Genomic DNA, 19,310 nt, shown 5'->3' on the forward strand with positions numbered 1-19,310 from the left:
CTGCAGGTTTGGCTTACTAGGATATTTTAGGACACTTTCATATCAAATCTGAGTTCTTAGACCCAATTTTCATTTGAAAACAGAAATTAGTCCGGAGAAGTCAGTAAGATTACACAGTTACAACTTGATCTTACCCGTGAGATCTTATGCAAGCAAGTGGCAGAAGGAAAGCCTGGACTCCAGGCATTCTTTACATGCCCTTGCTCTGAAAAGAATGGGGAATCTGCTTGGTCTCTGGCATGTATTGATCTGCTTTGGAGGTGCAGTAATTTAGTTCTTTAATAGGATCCTTGTGGGTCTCAGGAGATGGAGGAAACACAGCAAAGTGGCGTTTGGCCATAGCGTATGTCACTATGACAGTCTTCCAGTGTTCTGCTTGCAAAAGAGGAGTCCCTGTGCTGACACTTCAGCAGACTGATCTACTCTTCTTTATGTCCTTTTTGTTGTCAGACTACTATTAAGAGACGTTAGTGTATAGAGAGTTCAGTACTTTGAATTGCAAGCTTCACTTGTAATCTCTGCCAGTATCACATATGATGTAAATACTACAGGAAAATTCATGGAAAGATGAAGACTCTGCAGGAAAGGAACATTTAAAAGCTATTAATTGAAAGAATCACCAGGGAGGAAGGAAGAGAGGAGATCAGCATCACTGGAAATGAAAGATATAAAAATAAACCCTTTCTGTCACTGCAGTTCAGCAGCATGTAGGAGCTGAAGGCAGATGTTGTGTGATTTATTACTTTTCTGTGCAGGTAGTTCATATATCATCTTTGTAATATAATGTAACCCTGCAAAACAGATTTGTGCCTTGCCTTCTTTTTTACTTCTGTTTTACCTCCTATATATAACTTTTCCGTGCATTTAACGAGACATTAAAGAACCTTTTGCCAGTTAGATACAGGTATTATGAAATACTCCTTGACTGTTTTGAGGCTCTCTATTAAACAGTCTCTACCGAGTGTCTGTTAAACAAGGAATATCAGTCATATCATAATAAGAAAGTGATAAATTTATTATTGAGGCATAATGTAGTTGCTCAGAAGCACCGTCTCTATTTCCTGCTATTCCACTTTTGCTTTATAATCCTTGTCAATTGGCTCCAAATTTCTGGGTATCTCCATTTGATTTTTCTCCCATTTTGGTTTTGCCTACTTAAGCTATTTATCAGGGTAAAAACTTTTTGTCTGGCTTTCTGTGTATTTTGTTTTGTGCTCTAAAACCCTGATCTGATGTTGGAATCTAGTTAGGATTGAAAAAGGCTGTTCCTCTGACACTTGGCATTTGTTGTAATGTCAACATGCAGAAAGGTTTGAAAAACATAGTCTGAATCATGCTGCTGTCATTTGTGAAATGTCTGAGCCTTCTCAAATTGAGACTGGCATGCATGGCTAGTATTTGTATTGAGAATGTCAAGAAAACTTGAATAAGTGTTACAAGAGTCTGCACTAAGACTTATGAACTTCATAACATTCAGCTTTTGGTAACAATTGTGTAATCAATGGTAAGGACAGAGTCTGAATGTTTTACAAGCATGATTTTTGACACGACTAAAATATTTTATCAGTGGCCTCTGCAAGGCCACTGATCACATGAAGTTGATTACAATGTGAGAAAGGCAAGAAAGCAGGAGGCAAAATTCTCAGTTCCTAACCGCGTTACAGCTTTTACAGACCAGTAATCCTGGGGCCATGGTGACCTGCAGCTTTGGAGTTAACTAATAAAGATACATCCTGAGTCAATGCAGGAAGAATTTTTTCTTTCTCAGACTAGATTTGGACAGTTTATTATCAGCAAAGTCCCCAAGAAACTTTATGTAAGCACGCAGGTATAGGATTCTGCTGTCTTAGTACAGTTAGTATGCCTAGTATACACCAAAGCACAGTTTAATTTAAAGTCAGTAAGGTTTCCATAAAATTTGTTGCAAGGATAGACAAAGCTGATCCCTTGTGTAATAGGATTGTTTTATAAATTCTCTTGGCAGTTTCACTTGGATCAGCTGTTCCTTTATCTGCTATGCAGTGTTGTGCTCCTAGAAGATCTCACCCACAGCTGTATGTATTTCATTGAGAAGTGAAGTAACTGCAGTCACTTATTTTGGTATTGTCTGGATCCTGCCTGGGCTCCAAGTCCTGTACAGCTGCATTCTGTAGAAATCTGTAATGAGCAGCTGTCATCCTGGAAATGGGTGAATTCCAGTGGAAACTGGAAATCTTACAACAGCAGTATCAGCAAGCCAAATCTTTCGACTTAGAACTCAAGAACCAAGGGAGTCCAGAGGAATGCTGAAATGTGCCTTGTTCCAGGTTATCTATAGTGCAAAGGTAGCCTGGAATCACATCCTTCACACCAGCATCATCTGGGAAGCTGGGGCTTTGCAAGAAACCATCCAGAAAAGTTTTTGGAAAGCCCAGCAGCTTCCAGCAGGTCTGTTTTGATAAACAGGTACTTTTTCAACAAAAAATAATTACGACATTTTTTGTCATCTCTACCTCTAATGCTGAACTGGTCCTCATTTTTCAGTGCAGAAGACAAATGTCAGGGCTATTCACATGTTTTCCATAGAGGTCACAAAATTTAAAATCCATTCTTTACATGCTATGTCATTCCATCATTATTGAGAAGTAAAAGAAACAGGCCTTTTACTTAAGGATCCTTCTGGATTTTGCAAGATCGGTGGCAATTTTGAAGGATTTTGAATTTTGTTAGGTAGGTTTCATAATATAGGAAGCAATATCACTTTGGCTAACGATGGAAAATGAGATTGGCCATGTAGCCTGGCATGATTTATGATGGAGTGCAGCACACTATAAAGTTCTTTAGCCTTTAATTCCGCCAAAACTTACAGTCTTTACAACCAGAATTTTCAAAAATTAATGAATATAGCAGGCGAATAAGTGTGAAAAGGAAGTAGAAATTATTTCCTAATGACTTAGTTAAAATGTTTATTTTAATCTTCACAAGGGACCTTGCTTTTCAAAATTAAGACTCCTTATGAAGAAACCAGCTCTGAAATGGGATTGATTAAAAGATAAGAAATTATTTATTACATTCCTAACAGAGTGATGAAGCTTTAGAGATACAGGTTTAATCTTCTCGTACTTTGTAGAAGGAATACAATTTGAACTTAAGCTAAATGTGTTTTTTCTTCCCTTCAGCTGAGCCAAATGTGTCTACACTGCAGTGTTTAGGTGTTGCCAGTGAACCTGACTCAAATTTCTTCATCATTATTGTGGGTAATAGCAATGCTACAGGCCAAATACCTTCGGGACTTCTTTATTGCCAATGCAAAACAAGTGGCTTAAATTCGGGAAGCAAATCTGGTGGAAAAGCAAAAATTAGAACAGCAGTCAGCTCCCTGTCCTTCAACTGCAACTCCTCAGTAAAACTTTGTTTTCGTGACTAGCAGAAACAAGCTGTAATCTCGAAAACCAGCAGTAACAAATCTTTGGTGTGCAAAGTTAACATTCTTAAATATCTAACTCTAGAGGAATGGCATTCATTTACTTTGGTGTCTTTTGCAGATGAGTCTACTTAGTGATATATCAAGCAAGCAATGATGAACTTGTGAAAAGGATAGTTGCCTACAGGGCTGTATATTGCCCTGTCTTTGAAAATATTCACAGGGGAGGGTAAAATAAAATTACACAGTCATGCTCTTCTGAAAATGTTGCCAAATGCATAGCTTTCAGAAGAGTTGCTCCCCTAAACAACTGTCTCAAAATACCTTTATTATCTTTATTCCATATAAATGATGCACAGAAACTAGGGTATGTGCAGCCGTCTTGGCTGGGCAGTGTAATATGCTTTCACAAGAAGCCAAGACTGAGAGAGACACTTATCAAATGATCAGGAAAATGGATCATGTTTGCTTTTCTGTCAGGGATTTAAAGAGCCAGAGAAGAGTATGGTCCATTTTATAGATGGCCTGAATATGCCTCATTATAACAGAGTCCTACCTCTTTTTCACTGAAATGGTGCTGAATCGGGCATGGCTGTGACTGTGAAGCAAAAAATACATGAATGTTGTTTCAGGACAGAAGGGTAAATATCCTATTTCCAGTCAAATTCACATTTCAGCACAGAGGATCCCAAATGTGCCAGTCACTGCAGGAGTGAACAATAGGTTACCACATTTTTGCTGCTGCAAAATCTCACTCTTAAGAAAGAAGAGACAGATTAAGCTCTGTAATCTATTTTTGGATGTATCCCCTCCAGTTCAGGTATATTATCCTGGATGCCTCCCTCTTCTTCAAGAGGTTCTGAACTGTACCAGTGGGGCAGTGAGGTTTTGTGCTAATCCTGTCCGTTATCCACTTAATCATTACCTCTGCAGGTTCCTATGCTCAAAGCAGAGCTGTGTTTTTCCTATACCAGTGCACAGCTCCATGCCAGTTTCCTCAGTCTTGCTTTCAAGCTTTGTGGAAATTCTAATGGAAGCACTACATCATTTTGCTCTAGAAAGTGAACCTGCTTTGGCTATTAGCTGCAATTAGTATTCACCCTTCTCATTTTAAATGAGCACACTGCTCTGGGCTTCCCCTCTAAACACAACATTTTGCTCATTCTAGGTCTTGCTTGTTCTCTAGTAAATAGGTACTTTGAGAATTGCTCAGTGATAATTGCTATCATAGTTCATCATTCAAGACTGGCAGTTGCACAATATTTATATAAACAATGGCTAATGCATTTGTGCAAATTATTTCCTTCTGTACTAAAGAACAGGTTATTAATACTATCCTAAAATCTGTTAGTTTAGGCTTTACACATTGTATTATCATTTATGTTTATGAAATATGACTGTAAAAGGCTTCCAACAACATTACCTTTGCCTTGTGCAGCTCTAAGGAGCAGCTTATGAAATGCTGGCAAATAAAACCCTCTGAGTTAGATAATCATAGAATAGTTTAAATTGGAAAAGAATGACCCTTTCCAGTTTCATTCTTCCATTCCAGGCATTAAACTTACCAAAATCCTGGTGAGCCTGGGAATTTCTTCTTAATAAGTGGGCCTTTGAGGTGGGAGAGTGACAAAATGGCAACATATTAGTGGCTGCCTTCTAGCTCCTGTCCTCGAAATATGATCAGGGAAATGCTTGTCAGCCACAGCGTATCCTTTTCTGCAAGAATACCCCTTTGGGGCTGTGCCAGCCCATGATGTACCAGAGCAATCTCTATTAGATGGCTTTATTCTGTGAAACCATGCCAATCTCTAGCTGAAGACAAAAGAGTACAAAAGAGCTATGGCCACTTTACCCTAAGTTGTACCTGCTTGAGAGCAGTTTGGAGTGCAGAGTTGCAATAGGAAGCTGGTGAAAGCACCTAGGGTTCCTGTTTTTTCAAGTGTCATTTTCGGTCCCATAAGAAATACACTAATTTCCATGGGAAAACAGTAACTGGGCTGTTGCACTTAATCCCTGTTGGGAGAATCCACAGAAATGGATTCAGAAAAGGAAGGGTCAAAAGGAAGAATAAGAGTTTGAGGGGGAAGGGGACAATTTTTTTATGTAGCTGGTTTTCATGCATTTTTTCTCTTCTTCAGTGTTTGAAGGCAAGGTAAGTTTCATATAAACCTTAGTTTATAGTTAAACTAGATGGAAAAATTGTAAAGTGAAGATAACATTATTTGGACAAGAAAAGAAAGGCTGTACAGAACATCCTACCTATGAGCAGTAGGAAGCCACTTTGCTGTGCCCAGGGGCAGCTCAGGTAACACCAACTGTCAGAGCAGCAAGGTTAGGACTGAGATTTTTAAACTAACTCATCTCTTTTCCATTGGAACAGATAAGCAATGCTCACTTTATCCATTTCACTGCTTCACTGTAGTAAAGTCCAACAGAAGGTGAAGTGCAGAGCTAGGAGTAGTAACTGCTTCAGAGACACTAACAAAAATACGTCTCTGCCACCATAGTCAACTGCCCTTTATAATGCCTATTCCCATCACCACTAAATTCTGACTGCTGTATTAACATCTGTGTCTGGAAATTAGGGAATGCACCATTTTAGTCAGTATCAAATGGGTCTGCTTTAAATTAAATGTTTTCCAAACTGTTTGCAGACAAAGGTACTGGAATAGCTGGCTGCTCTCTCTTCTGCTGTTTACACAATAAATAATTAAATAATACAGGCATACAGCTACACCCTACATGCACAGGTTTTCTCAGTGCATAAAAGTGTAAAGCCTGGTTTCCTGTCTGCATGGGCAGGCTTCTAAAACACAGACAAGAGTGAACCAAGAAATATTTAACTGACAAAGGAAACTTCTCTCATCGCATTCAGGGATAGTTCTTCCACAGAAGGCTTGTTTTAGGAGAAGAGCAGGAAAGTAATTTCTTTCTGAGTGCCCAGATACTTTGGTAGGCTAAACATTAAAGTAGGCTTAGATTAAAATAGTTATTATGCAGCAAAAAATTATATAGTTGCCAGGTTATATGGAAAGAAATACATGGTTTGCAAGTCTTACTTCTTTTCCTTTTTAAGCTGAAATCACACTAGGATCAACAGGCCATCAAACCTCACCATTTTTGCAAGTGATTAAACACTACAGTCTCTTCAATACAGTCTCTTCACATAATGGCTCTCTGCCAAGGGCATGGTCATCCCATGGTAAGGATAAAGCAGAAATAGCAGAACCGCTCAGATCAAATCACTAGCACTTGAAGTACTAGTTTAAAAACATGTCCTCAATCTGCAAGTATATAGCTAGCTAAATCAAATATGTGTCCTGAGCTAAAATTTTGCCCTGAAATCACTATTGTGACTAAGCTGAGGGTGGTATTAGAAGGTATTAAATATTTATTTGGGGATTCTGATGATGCTGAACATTTTTCCTGTGGCAGCTCCTATGCTAGTGACCGTAAATGAAGAACAGGACTTGGATGAAGCAGATGGTCCAGCAGATGGTGACTTGCTCCTTTTTTAACCAGGCTTTTGTATAAATGGAGTATGGCATGGATTTCTCTATGCTTTTTGACTTTGAGAGTGTGCTTTTAGGTTTTAATAAGTGTTTAATTATGAAACCATGTGTCATGACAATGACATGGATTTTACTGGCTCTTTATTTAGGAAGTTCTTGAAAATTTAGTTTGTTTACTGATTTCTGAAACCAACGCTATCTTTGTAAAAGAGGTATTTTGATGTTGATTTTTAATTAAAAGGGAGCATTTTAATTTAATTTTTAATTAAATTAAGCATGGGACTGGACAAAGCAAGATTTTATTAGAGTCTTTAAATTTTTTGCTCTTTTCTGGTTTTGTTTCTCCACCATTAGGCTTAACTTTCCTGACTGCCCACAGCATGAAGATTTCAGTGAAACTGAAAGTCAAAAGAGCCAAGAGATAACCAAAGAAGGGTGAGATGAGATGTTCACTTTGCAAACAGTTCTGTGAGCTGTTGAAAGTTCAGCAGTCCCAAGCACCTACTTACAATTCCTGTGCTGAAGGTAACAGCTGCCTCAAACCTGCCAGTAGGACTGCTTGTGCATGTGCTCCGTAACCCATTTTATTCAAAATTAGATGGATTTTGGGTGAAAAAAAGGTACTGTTCAACCATTTCAATCAACGTGCCTCATTTAGACTCATAAAGGTTAAGGAAAAGTCACGTGAGCAGCCTGAGCATCAGCAGATCTTAGGCAGCATAATTCCTACCACAGAAAATTTGATGATTTGCGGCAGGGATTAGATTGAGAGCAGCAGCATATTGCACTACGCAGCTGGAACTGGAAGACAATGTCCTTCTACTAAGAGTGGCTAAACCAATACAGTGTCTTCTGTCTCCTTAAAGTTCATATTCTTGTAACTCACCTGTGAATTTGCTTCCAATTTCACATTATTTTATAAGGCCACAGAGTGGCCTTCTAGAATCTAGCTTTGTAAATTGGAATGTAGTTGAAGATGGTCTTATTATAACTCATTCTATGTAAATTCTCCTATTACCTAGTATCTAAGTGCCTTGTAACCTTTCATTGGGAAAGGTGACTTTTTAACTTTTGAGGTTTGTTCTTTTGCTCATTATTTTCCCAGGTAGGAGATCGTGTAGGCAGAGCAGTATTTTTGCTGCCAGAGTTCACAGGTTTAACAGACCATTTTAAATTACACAAAAATATGTTCTGGTTTCTAAGCCAAAAGAAAAGCTACTTGCAGGATTGTCCAGCTTAACTTTGTCTCCTGCTTGAAGTATTTCTAAGCTGAATATAACTAGGATCTGTTCTAAGAACTCCTAAGGGATGTCTTCACACAGAACCTGGAACCGATCCATGGGTTTCCACACTTAAGCCAATGCACCATCTAATACTGATTCCCTTCAGAAGTCAAAGCAATTTGTTTCCCTTCCCTAGAGACTCTGGGTTTTTACCTTTGGCTGCAGTCCTTGAATTAATATGGAAATTGAGAACATCACTTAGGACTAGTCTCATGTGCAAGCAAAACATGAGTTGCATGGAGCCAGGTATCCTGTGCGTGCTCATACACTCAAATGATTGCTCTGTCTCCTCCTCTGGCAGCGGGACGACTCACGCAACTCTGCTTATCTCGCTCTAAGCTTCTGTGTCTGAGGAGCAGAATAGTAAATGGCTTGTTAGTGGTCTCTTTTTCCCCCTTTCTTTTGATAGCTCTTCCTCACGTCTCTCTAGAGTAAGGGTCAGCTTAGTTCTCTCTGAAAATTTGCTTAGGGTGGTAAGGTAATAAAGAGCCAGAAAGAAGCTACATGGAAAGCAGCCATCTCTCCCATCATTAATCCATAGCCACCTATAGCTGACTGTATATCAAGCAAAAATTTTCAGATTTGCAACTAAAGCCTAATACCTTTCTTCTAATCACCATTTCTAAGCTGCCAATAAGTATGATCATAGCATTGTCTGTGTGAGGTTTCCTTTCATCATTTGGCAGTGTCAAGGCAGAATGGCTCTCATTTGCTTTATGCCACATAAAACTGGAAATTAAATATTGGGGAACCAGATGTCGGCATCAGGGTCTTCAGCCTGAAAAGCTTCATTTTCATATTGGATCTTGTGCTCTCTTCTTCCTCATCACTGTCTCTGTGTTATGCTGTGTGCTGTACACATGTAGATACAACTGAGCATAAAGGAATATATAGCATCACAAGAGTGAGGGCACTTGCAGCAGTATAGAGGTCATCAAAGTCTTTCTTTGAAATGACATACATGATCTTGTGAATTTGTCACAATGCCAAGGGAGCTGAAACAATTCCTCCTGGAACACAAAGGCATGAGCACAGGCAGTGATGTAATCAGTTAGAGTTATATCCAGCCTCATTTGAAGGAAAAGGTTCTTGGTGGTGTTAAATGACAATCTGTTCTGAATTTGTCATGCCCATATGTCATCAGTAACAACTTACAAAACACACCTCTCATTTTAGATCCAAGTTTGCATCTGTTCCGAGCAAAACATGTGCCATCTCCCTGCATATTCCTAGCAAGTCTATATTAGACAACACATGAGTAAGCTGAAAGTGAAACAGGAAAAGGTCCTTTCTATATTATGGGGGAAAATAATCACAATCACCATCATTTTTTACCTGGCTTTACATGAATATAAAATCTCAGTGGAGAAAACATCTCAAAATACTTCACCATATTTCCATGACACATGAAAGGTTATTGTTGCTCACATACTATCCTCTAGGAGAAACATATTTTTATGTTTTCCAGAATGTGATTATAAACAACATTTAATTTGTCTGTGGGGGGAAATCAAAAAGGTATAGAAATTTAGTAACCAGTGACATCACAACTGATGATGTCAGCTGTGATTTATCCATCTGTGTTTCATTGGTACATCATACAGGTAAAGGACATCTTTAAAACAAGGATCCAGGCTGAGAGCAATCCATCCCTAGATACTGAGATGCCAGATACATATCATAAACTGATACAGTTTATGAGAGGTTGTAGCTTCAAAGGAATTGATTTATAAATGTTTTCTATTTTTAAATATGCAGCTGGACGTACAGTATGATTTACAGAAGCATCTGACTGGCTTATATGCTTAATTTTCATTTACTACAACCAATGTTCAGGAGCCTCTGTAAATCTCCCTAGCTGTTTCTCTACATCTTTAGTCACATAAACGCTTTGTAAAGCTGAAACAAAAAATTCAGGGCTTAATCTTCAAAATCTCAGAACTCATGTGATATCAATGGCCAGATTTCAAAAACGCTCTTTTCTCAGCATCCTGAACTCTTGCAAGTTCTGCAAATTCACTGTCATTGTTTGATATACACTTTTTCATGAATTTTGAACTTCTAATCAGAAAAAAAAGATAAGCCATATTACAGAGAAATCTGCAATCCCAGAATATAAACATTTTAACATTAATATTTACAGTTAAATGTTTGGGGTTTTTTGTTTGTTTGTTTTAAATTTACAGTAATGCAGAACAAAAAACCTTTGAAGAATAATTCTGCTCTAAGTAAATGTTGGTGCTTTGTTTGCTTAATCTACTCATTTTCTATATCAAATACTCTCACTTTACATTTTAAAATATCTATATGAAGTGACAGCTCAGGAAAAAAGAGTCAAATATGTTTTCATATGTTATTGCCAAGAACAAAGTTTCTGAAGGCTAGACTCTTTAGACTTCTAGACCTATGCAACCTCAGTGCCTTCAGGGAGACCCAAAAAGGGAGGTAATGAAAATGTAGTAATTCTGCTGTCGTACAAAGTAGTAATAGAAATAAATTTTATCCTCTTAGATGCATCAGTTCCAGGAAGTGTGGCAGAGCAAAAGTTTACTTTCAGTGAGCAGCCATATCAGAGAGCTGCCTTGTTGAACAAGAACACGCCATGATTGTTGATCAGAACAAGACTGCTGTAAAGGGTTTAAACAACTGTGCCTTATGCAGCATTCAGAGCAGATATGACTTTCCAGATATTTTTCTAAGAGAAGTTTCTGCTGAGCTGGCACTGAAATTCCAAGTTGCATAACTGAGGAAATGCTTAATATCCAATTGTAACAAAAAATTATGTCCTACAGAAATGCTGACACTAGTATAAACACTAGTATAAATAGTGACATTCCCAAGTGCTGCCTTCGTTATTAATGTTCTTATTTTTCCTTATATTTACATTTTGGTGGTACAAGGTCACACCATATACTAGCGTAACTTTTGGAATTGTTTGCTTGAATATTTTTGGAATTGTTTGACATGAATATTAGTATCTCATAGGATTTCTTCTCTCCTTCCTTTTCTTCCCTATCAGGCCCGCTCCTTGTTAGCATATTAATATGAATCAAAATTAGGCCAAAAGGATTTGAGGTGAGAAAATCTGAGATGAGTTATAATTAAAGTGATAGAACTGTTCAACACCTTTGCTGGTGACATGGACAGTGGGATTGAGTGTGCCCTCAGCAAGTTTGCCGACGACACCAAGCTGTGTGGTTCGGTTGATACACTGCAGGGAAGGGATGCCATCCAGAGGGACCTCTGACACGCTTGTGAGGTGGGCTGTTGCCAGCCTCATGAAGTTCAACCAAGCCAAGTGTAAGGTCCTACACCTGGGTCAGAGGAACCCCAGGCACAGCTACAGGTTGGGTGGAGAAGAGATTCAGAGCAGCCCTGCAGAGAAGGACTTGGGGGTGTTGGTCGATGAGAAGCTTAACATGAGCTGGCTTCAGCGTGCGCTTGCAGCCCAGAAAGCCAACCGTATCCTGGGCTGCACCAGAAAAAGCGTGACCAGCAGGTCGAAGGAGGTGATCCTGCCCCTCTACTCTGCTCTTGTGAGACCCCACTTGGAGTACTGTGTGCAGTTGTGGTGCCCTCAACATAAGAAGGACATGGAGCTGTTGGAGCAAGTCCAGAGGAGGGCCACGAGGATAATAGAGCACCTCCCATATGAAGATTGAGGAAGTTGGGGCTGTTCAGCCTGCAGAAGAGAAGCTGCATGGAGACCTCATAGCATCCTTCCAGTATCTGAAGGGGGCCTACAAGGATGCTGGGGAGGGACTCTTCATCAGGGACTGTAGTGATAGGACAAGGGGCAATTGGTTAAAACCTAAACAGAGGAAGTTCAATTTAGACATAAGGAAGAAGTTCTTTACTGTGAGGGTGGTGAGGCATTGGAACAGGTTGCCCAAAGAAGTGGTAAATGCTCCATCCTGGCAGTGTTCAAGGCCAGGTTGGACAGAGCCTTGGGCAACATGGTCTAGTGTGAGGCGTCCCTGCCCATGGCAGGGGGGGTTGGAACTAGATGATCTTAAAGTCCTTTCCAATCCAAACCATTCTATGATTCTGTGATTCTGTGAACTGTATTGCTGAGCTCCATTGTACTTGGGAGTATTCTGCCAGCTTACTGAAAATGTGCTGTGCCAAATTATCTGCTTTCTAAACTGGAAGCCTTTCTATTTTTGGATACTTCAGTGACTACTGTGAGAGCTTGTGTGATAAGACAGACTGGGAAGGCAAATTCACATCTTCCCAAATTAGCACCCTCTATGCACCCATTTTTCTGCTCTTTGTCCCATTTTATGCAAGACCAGCTGCACTTGCAAGGGTATAAAAGAAGGTGCTTCAGCATGGCTAATAGTATTAGGGTTAGAGTTAGTCCTGGAATATATTTTGTTTGGTTTACTAGAAGTTTAATGTTTTTCTGATGTATCTTTAAAACTAGCATAAATACTTTAAAACCAGATAATCAGAAAGGTTTTGGGAGAATTTCATAATTGAAAAATAAGGAAATAAGGAAAATAAAATAAGGAAAAACTTGGAAAGAAAAGAAACCTCCCCATCTTCATTTATTCAAACCCCAAGTTTAGATTTTAAAATCACAGCAATTCAATTTCATTTTAGTAAGATTCAAGGATATTTTAAAAATTAGTAAGGACCTGTAATTGGCTTCTCATTGAGATACTAAGCATGTACAAATCTGACCTGATGCAATACAAGATTTCCTAAATCAGAATAAGCCAAATGCAAGTTAAACTCAATTATACATGAAAATGACTCAAGGAATGTACAGTTTAAAAACATTTAATAAATTATATATGAAACTGAGTCATTCTGCCACATTGTTGTCACAAATGCAACATGTCAAGGACACAACTTTAAAAAGAAATGCAGGTGAACATAGGAAACACAAAATATAATTAGCTCTGACTGCTGTTAAGACTCATTTTTCTGCCTGATTAAAATGTAAACCAGATAAATTAAAAATAATTGAAAAAATCTTCCAGCAACCTGAAACCTCTTCCTAAGCTTTGTACTTCTGAGGTTTTCTTCCTGTAGTTGCAGTACAGATAACAACTGTGAAGGTTCCAGCAGGTAAATATGGCATTTTCATAAAAGTACCAGTAGGGAAATGTGATGAATAGTCTTATCCCTGTAGAGCACAAAACAGTCTGCAGGATCCCCAGGCAGATATAAGGATCGGATGAAATGAGCAGTCACAATCCCAGCTCTTCTCACACTGCCAGTGCTACTTAAGGCAAAGCATGTTCTTCAGATCAGCTCGTACATACGAGTACCTCTTCCCAACCAACCTGCCTTTTGCAGTTAGACTTAGCTCTAGTTAATTCAAAAGCGACAGGGGTGATTCCACTCACACCTCTACTATGGAAAGAGCCAAGTCACCTCTCCCTTCCTTCACTGTCAAATGGGAGAAGTTGCAGTGATTTATCACTACCCACTGGAACACATGAGAGGAGAAGAGGTTTATGGCAGAAACAAAACCACCTGCAGCTAGGACAAGCTGTAGCCTAATTAAACTTAACTGTCCCCAAGTGCTTTCTTGAGAATAGTTGCTCAAAATTACCTAAACTAATCCACTTTCTTAAAACCCCCTGAGGTTTTGTTTTCTCTCATTTATTAGGATTTTACCTTTCTAATACCCATGATTGTGATAATGTTGATTTATGCTGGGGAATCTGCAAGCAGAATTTGGTCACTAGGCATTAAGACAGAAGTACTCATCCTTAGAGAGCTTTTCAGCCTGAGAAATGTTTTCATCCCTTGCCCACTAACATTAATCTCACAGCTCTCCATCTGCTAGAAAATAAGTTGCAAGCTAAACTGTTTCTTAGAAGCTTTTGAGAAAAAAAAGAAAAGTTAGGCACTGAAAACAGAAGTTCACTTTGACTTGAATAGCGATTCAAGGCCTCAGAAAATGAACAGATTTGCTTGTTAATGAGAATATATAATCTTATATATATAAACTTCCTTTTATTCTAGAGAACCTCATCAGTTTGAGCCTGACCTTGTCTTTCTCCCAATTTGTTCACCATTTACGTATTTTCTATGCAGTGTCTCACAATTAAGGGGACTGTAAAAGCAGAATTATGCCCTTTATAAGCTAGTAGCTATCTAACTATAAATGAGTAATAACCTACCACTTAACAAAAGCCTGTAAGAGTGCAAAAGAGCACTGACTGCAGTGTTGTGTAATGACTGTCACAGCCTGGTTCAGGACAAGGAGAGGAGGAGATCCCAAATGGAAAACGGAGAATTTAGGTGCATAGGTAAAACGACATTAGAAAAATGCAGTTTGGCTGTGCTGGCATTTCAATGTGGGCCCATAATAAAAGTTCATTGGAAATTTTCTGGAGGAATATGTTCCCTTTGGAAAATGGTGGTAATGTAAAAATTAAATATTTGGCTGGACTTTGCACTGTGGCAGTGCCCTTCCCAGAAATCAGGCAAGAGGGGGAAATCTGCCTCATCTTGGGCACCCTGCCTAAGTGTAGCTGTTGGATCCCATGTCCTGCATTGCCCAGGGCAGAGCTCAGCCTTTGCCTGGCTAGTTTTTCCCCCTGAATTGTAAGCACAGAACAAATATCCATTCTGCATGCCAGCATACAGAATTATCCATGCCTCCCTTTTTGAGCCACTGCTAAAAAAATAAGTGAGGTATTTGCAGCACTGTGGCAGGACTCTAGCCCCCATCTCCACATCACAACCACATCCCAATGCATTGAGTGGTCCTCTGCTGTGTAGCTCTATGCAGGTGGGACTCATCCTGTGCCACATGCTGTGATGCTGGGCACATCTCACAGGATTCCCCACCTTGTCCCATGTGCTCAAAGGACTCCTGTCTTCTTGAGAACAAACTGAATTGGTCTGAAATGCTGGTGGTCTGGACAGTCTCATGGAGATGGGTCAGGTAGCTGCTTCTCAGTTAATAAAAAGTCAAACTTCCCACAGTTTTCAATAATAATTATAATAATAGTAATACTAATAAACAATAATAACAACAACAACTTAAGATTAGAATAATAATAACAGGCTTCTAAAGAAAGGTTAAATTTTCTATTTTCATTATAAAACTGTTCAGGAGGTGTTTTTGGTTTTTCGTTGGGTTTTTGGGGGGGGTTTTTTGGGGGGGTGTTAGATTGGTGTTTTGTTTTTTTTTTTGGTTGATTGGTTGGTTTTTCCTCCCCCCTCAAAAAATTAAAAGACTTTCTGCAAGAATTATTGCTTTGGTCTAATACCACAAAATTGAGCTTCTGTCTATTTTTCTAACAGTAAACTCTTCAGGCTTTCAGTCTTTATAAGAATGTCAGGGACCTTGACTATGCATGTGTTTTTAACTTTAGGAATAAATTACTTTTTTAATAAAGCCTGATGGATGCATATACTTTGCTCTGGACCACATGTTTCATTTCATTGTTATTCCATTCATTTTTCCATGGTTTTAATAAACTTACTTATTTACAACCTTTTTTTTTACTGCAGAATTGCACAGGTGCAATTTAAACTATAAATAATATGCTTAAACTAGTGCAGAAAAACTTCAATTTCTTTTAGTTCACTTAGGCTTATTTTCTCATTTTATATGAAATTGTTAGAAACATTTTCATCTAGTTGGCAACAAGCCAATCTTCTCAGAAAGTGATAGGATATGTAAAATCTTTTGTTTTGATGTAATTATACTGGTAGGGAATCTGGTTTATCTTGTTTGAATGCCACTTTCTCATATAATCATCCTACGTGCACCAAAAAATGTAATGATGCCTATAAGGATCTATTTGAGAATATTTAGCACTAGAAAATAATACACCTTAAAAAGGCTATTTTATCTGCTTGGCAGTCAATTTTCTATTTAGGCGAATCTGAGTAGTCACATAAAGGCTGTTTTTTTCTACTTCAAACATACATGACAATGGCCTTCTGGACCCTTGCCTAAGCAATGCAAGATATATCTAAGCACTATATTCTGCTCTCTGTGAATTTATGAATAGAGGTAATGCTTCTATTCACAAAAGCAACATGGGGCCATCTACATTAACAACTACTCTCCAATATTTGGTAAGGACTTTTCATCATTGTGCCGTTACAGCCATGCTTTGGTGGTTACGAAGTTTGGCAACTGAGAACATAATGGACAAGGTAATGTGAAAGCAGTTGTGACCCTGATCAGTTTAGGGGTTAGATTCTCAACTTGAACACCCCTGAACCCATTCAGTTTGCACATATATAATGAATGTTTTGCAGGGAAAAATGGAGATGAGAAACAGAAAGCAGATAAACACAGACTTATGTCTCCAATAAACTAGAGGAGATTATTTTTCTATTTGTCAGCTGAATACTAAGTTTAGTCTCTACTTAATGTGATTCTATGTTTACTTTAATCAAAACCAAAGGAATGTACTAAAAAGAATACAACTCCTTCCCAGCACCCCCTGTTATTTTTATAGGCTTTGATCTCTGAGGCAGCTGTTACTTGAAAACTTTAAGAAATAGATATGTAATTAATAGCATGGGAGCCAAAATTGTGAAACTCGTAAGATATAAGAAGGATTTTTTGATAACAAAAAGGGCTATAGTTTTATCTCTTCAAGGCAAACACTAATATTTACTATTTTTATAGAACATACCTAGCACGTTAGGTTCCTCTTCCTAGTTAAAGAGGGTAACTTTAAGCAGCAATACCAGATGCTTTTTTTGAGTGTTTGGGTACTTCAGAAATCTGAATTTCATTTTCAGGTTACAGATGGACCTGGATATCATGACGTCTCTTTGGAGGCACATCTTCGACACATCTAGCTGTTGCAAAGACTTTGAAATCTGCTCTTTTCACTGAGATTTCTGATCCACTGGAGGATTTTAGGCAAGTGACTTCACCTGCATGTACCTCAATTTATTCATCTAGAAATTGAGGATAATCACACTTCTTTATATTACTGTGAGACCTACTGATTGCAAGTGCTATATGAGAACAGTACTATTTTTACAGGAATTTGTTTTGTGCAATGCCTCCATCTTGATAATCAGAACAGTTTGGATTTAATTCAAAGTGATAAAAAGAGACTTAAATGAAACAGGGTAGTTTTGGGATGTACAAGATTCATTTTTTTCATATATAATATTTTTCATATATAATTATTTTCCATACAAATGTATATATTTCTTTGGGGATTTAATGTATACAAAGGCTTCCTGAAAAGTCCAGACCTCTCACCTCCCTTAACTGTAATTTAACTCCAATTTATTGCTCTGTACAGAAGGTCAGACTGTGTGCTGCCCTGAGAAGTACCTAATGATAAAAAAACCTATTTTGCATTGATAATATTTTTAAAGATGCAGACTACCAAAAAAAAACCAAAACCAAAAAAACCTCCAAACCAGAGATTAAAGTACCTAAAGAAAAAATATATTCTGTGTCTCCAGTCAAATTCTAGCTCTGGGTCATGTAGATTTCATCCATCCACTTCTCAGCCAGTGGAGAGGGAATTTTTGACTGTAATTAGATCTGAGGAGCTGGGCTACTGTTAAGAGTTTGTTCACGAGCAAGAGAGGAGCTCTTGTTTTCATCTTTGCCTGCTTTTCACAGCTGGGGAGCCATCATTAACAAGACTGTTCTGGGGATAAATAGTGCCCTGGTGACACTAGATGGAACAAGAATAGCAGCAGTAGTGTTGCAGATAACCTTTCTCAGCCTTAGGCTTCACTGATCAGTCAGCAGACCCTTGGAGAGCTGGCAGCCAGGGGAGTGCCTGGCTCTTTATCCCTATATGATGATTTCCCCTGCTCCTCATCTTTGGTATGTTTTATTTTGGATCTTGTTAGATATGTGACTCAAAGCATTAGAAATGAGAGCCCAGGCATACAAGCATGTGCAATTAATAGTAGATTTATAAATGTCACTGGCTGATAATCTTCATTGTTGTGGCATGCAAAAGGCTGTTCTGAACTCTGGACTCCTTAAGCACAAATCAATGAGTAAAATTATTTTAAAAATATATGTCTATAGAGCCTTGGGTCCTTGTGCTTCTCTCTGGAGTAAAATGCATTAGTTCCCTGGGGAACTGTGGGAAATTACACTAATTTTCTCAATAAAAGAGAATTTAAGAGCCCTCAGCAAGCACTCAGGAAATGGCACTTTGCATTAGATGTTTTATCATGATAAAAATATTTATTCAGTGGAGGAATATCTGTAATAGAACATTTTAAGGGCTCTTACACAGATTTTTTTTTTTTCCACCTAAACTTAGTCATACATAGGCCTGTCAATCACCTGAAATGCACATTCTGAAAACCTTTCTGAAAAGTACAATGAAATTATTCTTTGAGAAACAGGAAACTTCTGAGCTGGATTTTTTTTTTTTTTTATGGTAACTGTTTTCATTTGGAAGTTCAGATGTGACATTAATAGTCTGTGAAGATGAACTGGCCAGTGACTCACAAATGGCTCCTGAATTCACTGTTCCAACAAACAGCATGCAAGGGAAAGCTGCAGAGTCTGACAAGAGTTCAGCTGTTTGATCTGCTGCCTGGTAAAATCTCCAGGCACTATGCCCTGCTCTAACCTGTTTCTTATTATTTGTAGTTGAAGCTATTTTTGAGTCAGTCAGAAATTATATATTATGCTTTCTCTTTGCTACAAATCTAATTAAAATAATACTGGTACAGGATATATAGTAAGGTATTTGTTTTTCTTGGAAAATTTTTGCCTTACCTGATAAATGGGTAACATGGAGGCCACAGTGTGATAAATTTCAGCCCTGCGTTGCCACCTAATACCATACTTCTGGGATTATCTTTTCTCAAATGTTTCTTTTGCCCTAAGCCACAGGCCTCAAGTTCAGAGATGATCTGAAATAACTGCTGGCTGAAAAAGTTAAAGATGATGCAGATATCCACTGAAACTGGATTTTAAGGAGAATGTTCAGGTTATATAGAAAGAAACACCAAATTATGTGTCATTAGGCATGGGCACAGTTTCCTGTAAATGTTTTGAAAAGTGTAATTGTGGTCTAATGCATGTGGGCAAAATTCACTGCTGCCCTAAGTGATGTGACTTCAGTAGCGTTTGCTGTCCTGAAATTCTGACCTTCCTATATCAATATTATCAGAAAACTTGTG

The 19,310-nt window shown here is 38.4% G+C and overlaps 1 long non-coding RNA gene across 1 annotated transcript in view; it reads left to right on the top strand.

Moving 5' to 3' along the window:
- The window catches only part of LOC115611412, a 157,576-nt gene extending 140,524 nt beyond the window's left edge, over positions 1–17,052 (top strand). The window contains exon 3 of the long non-coding RNA XR_003992575.1: positions 16,932–17,052. This is a non-coding gene — a long non-coding RNA (uncharacterized LOC115611412). The remainder of the gene's footprint in view (positions 1–16,931) is intronic.
- The last annotated feature ends 2,258 nt before the right edge of the window (positions 17,053–19,310 follow it).

The sequence above is a fragment of the Strigops habroptila genome, chromosome 8, assembly GCF_004027225.2.
Source record: "Strigops habroptila isolate Jane chromosome 8, bStrHab1.2.pri, whole genome shotgun sequence".
NCBI lineage: Eukaryota > Metazoa > Chordata > Aves > Psittaciformes > Psittacidae > Strigops > Strigops habroptila.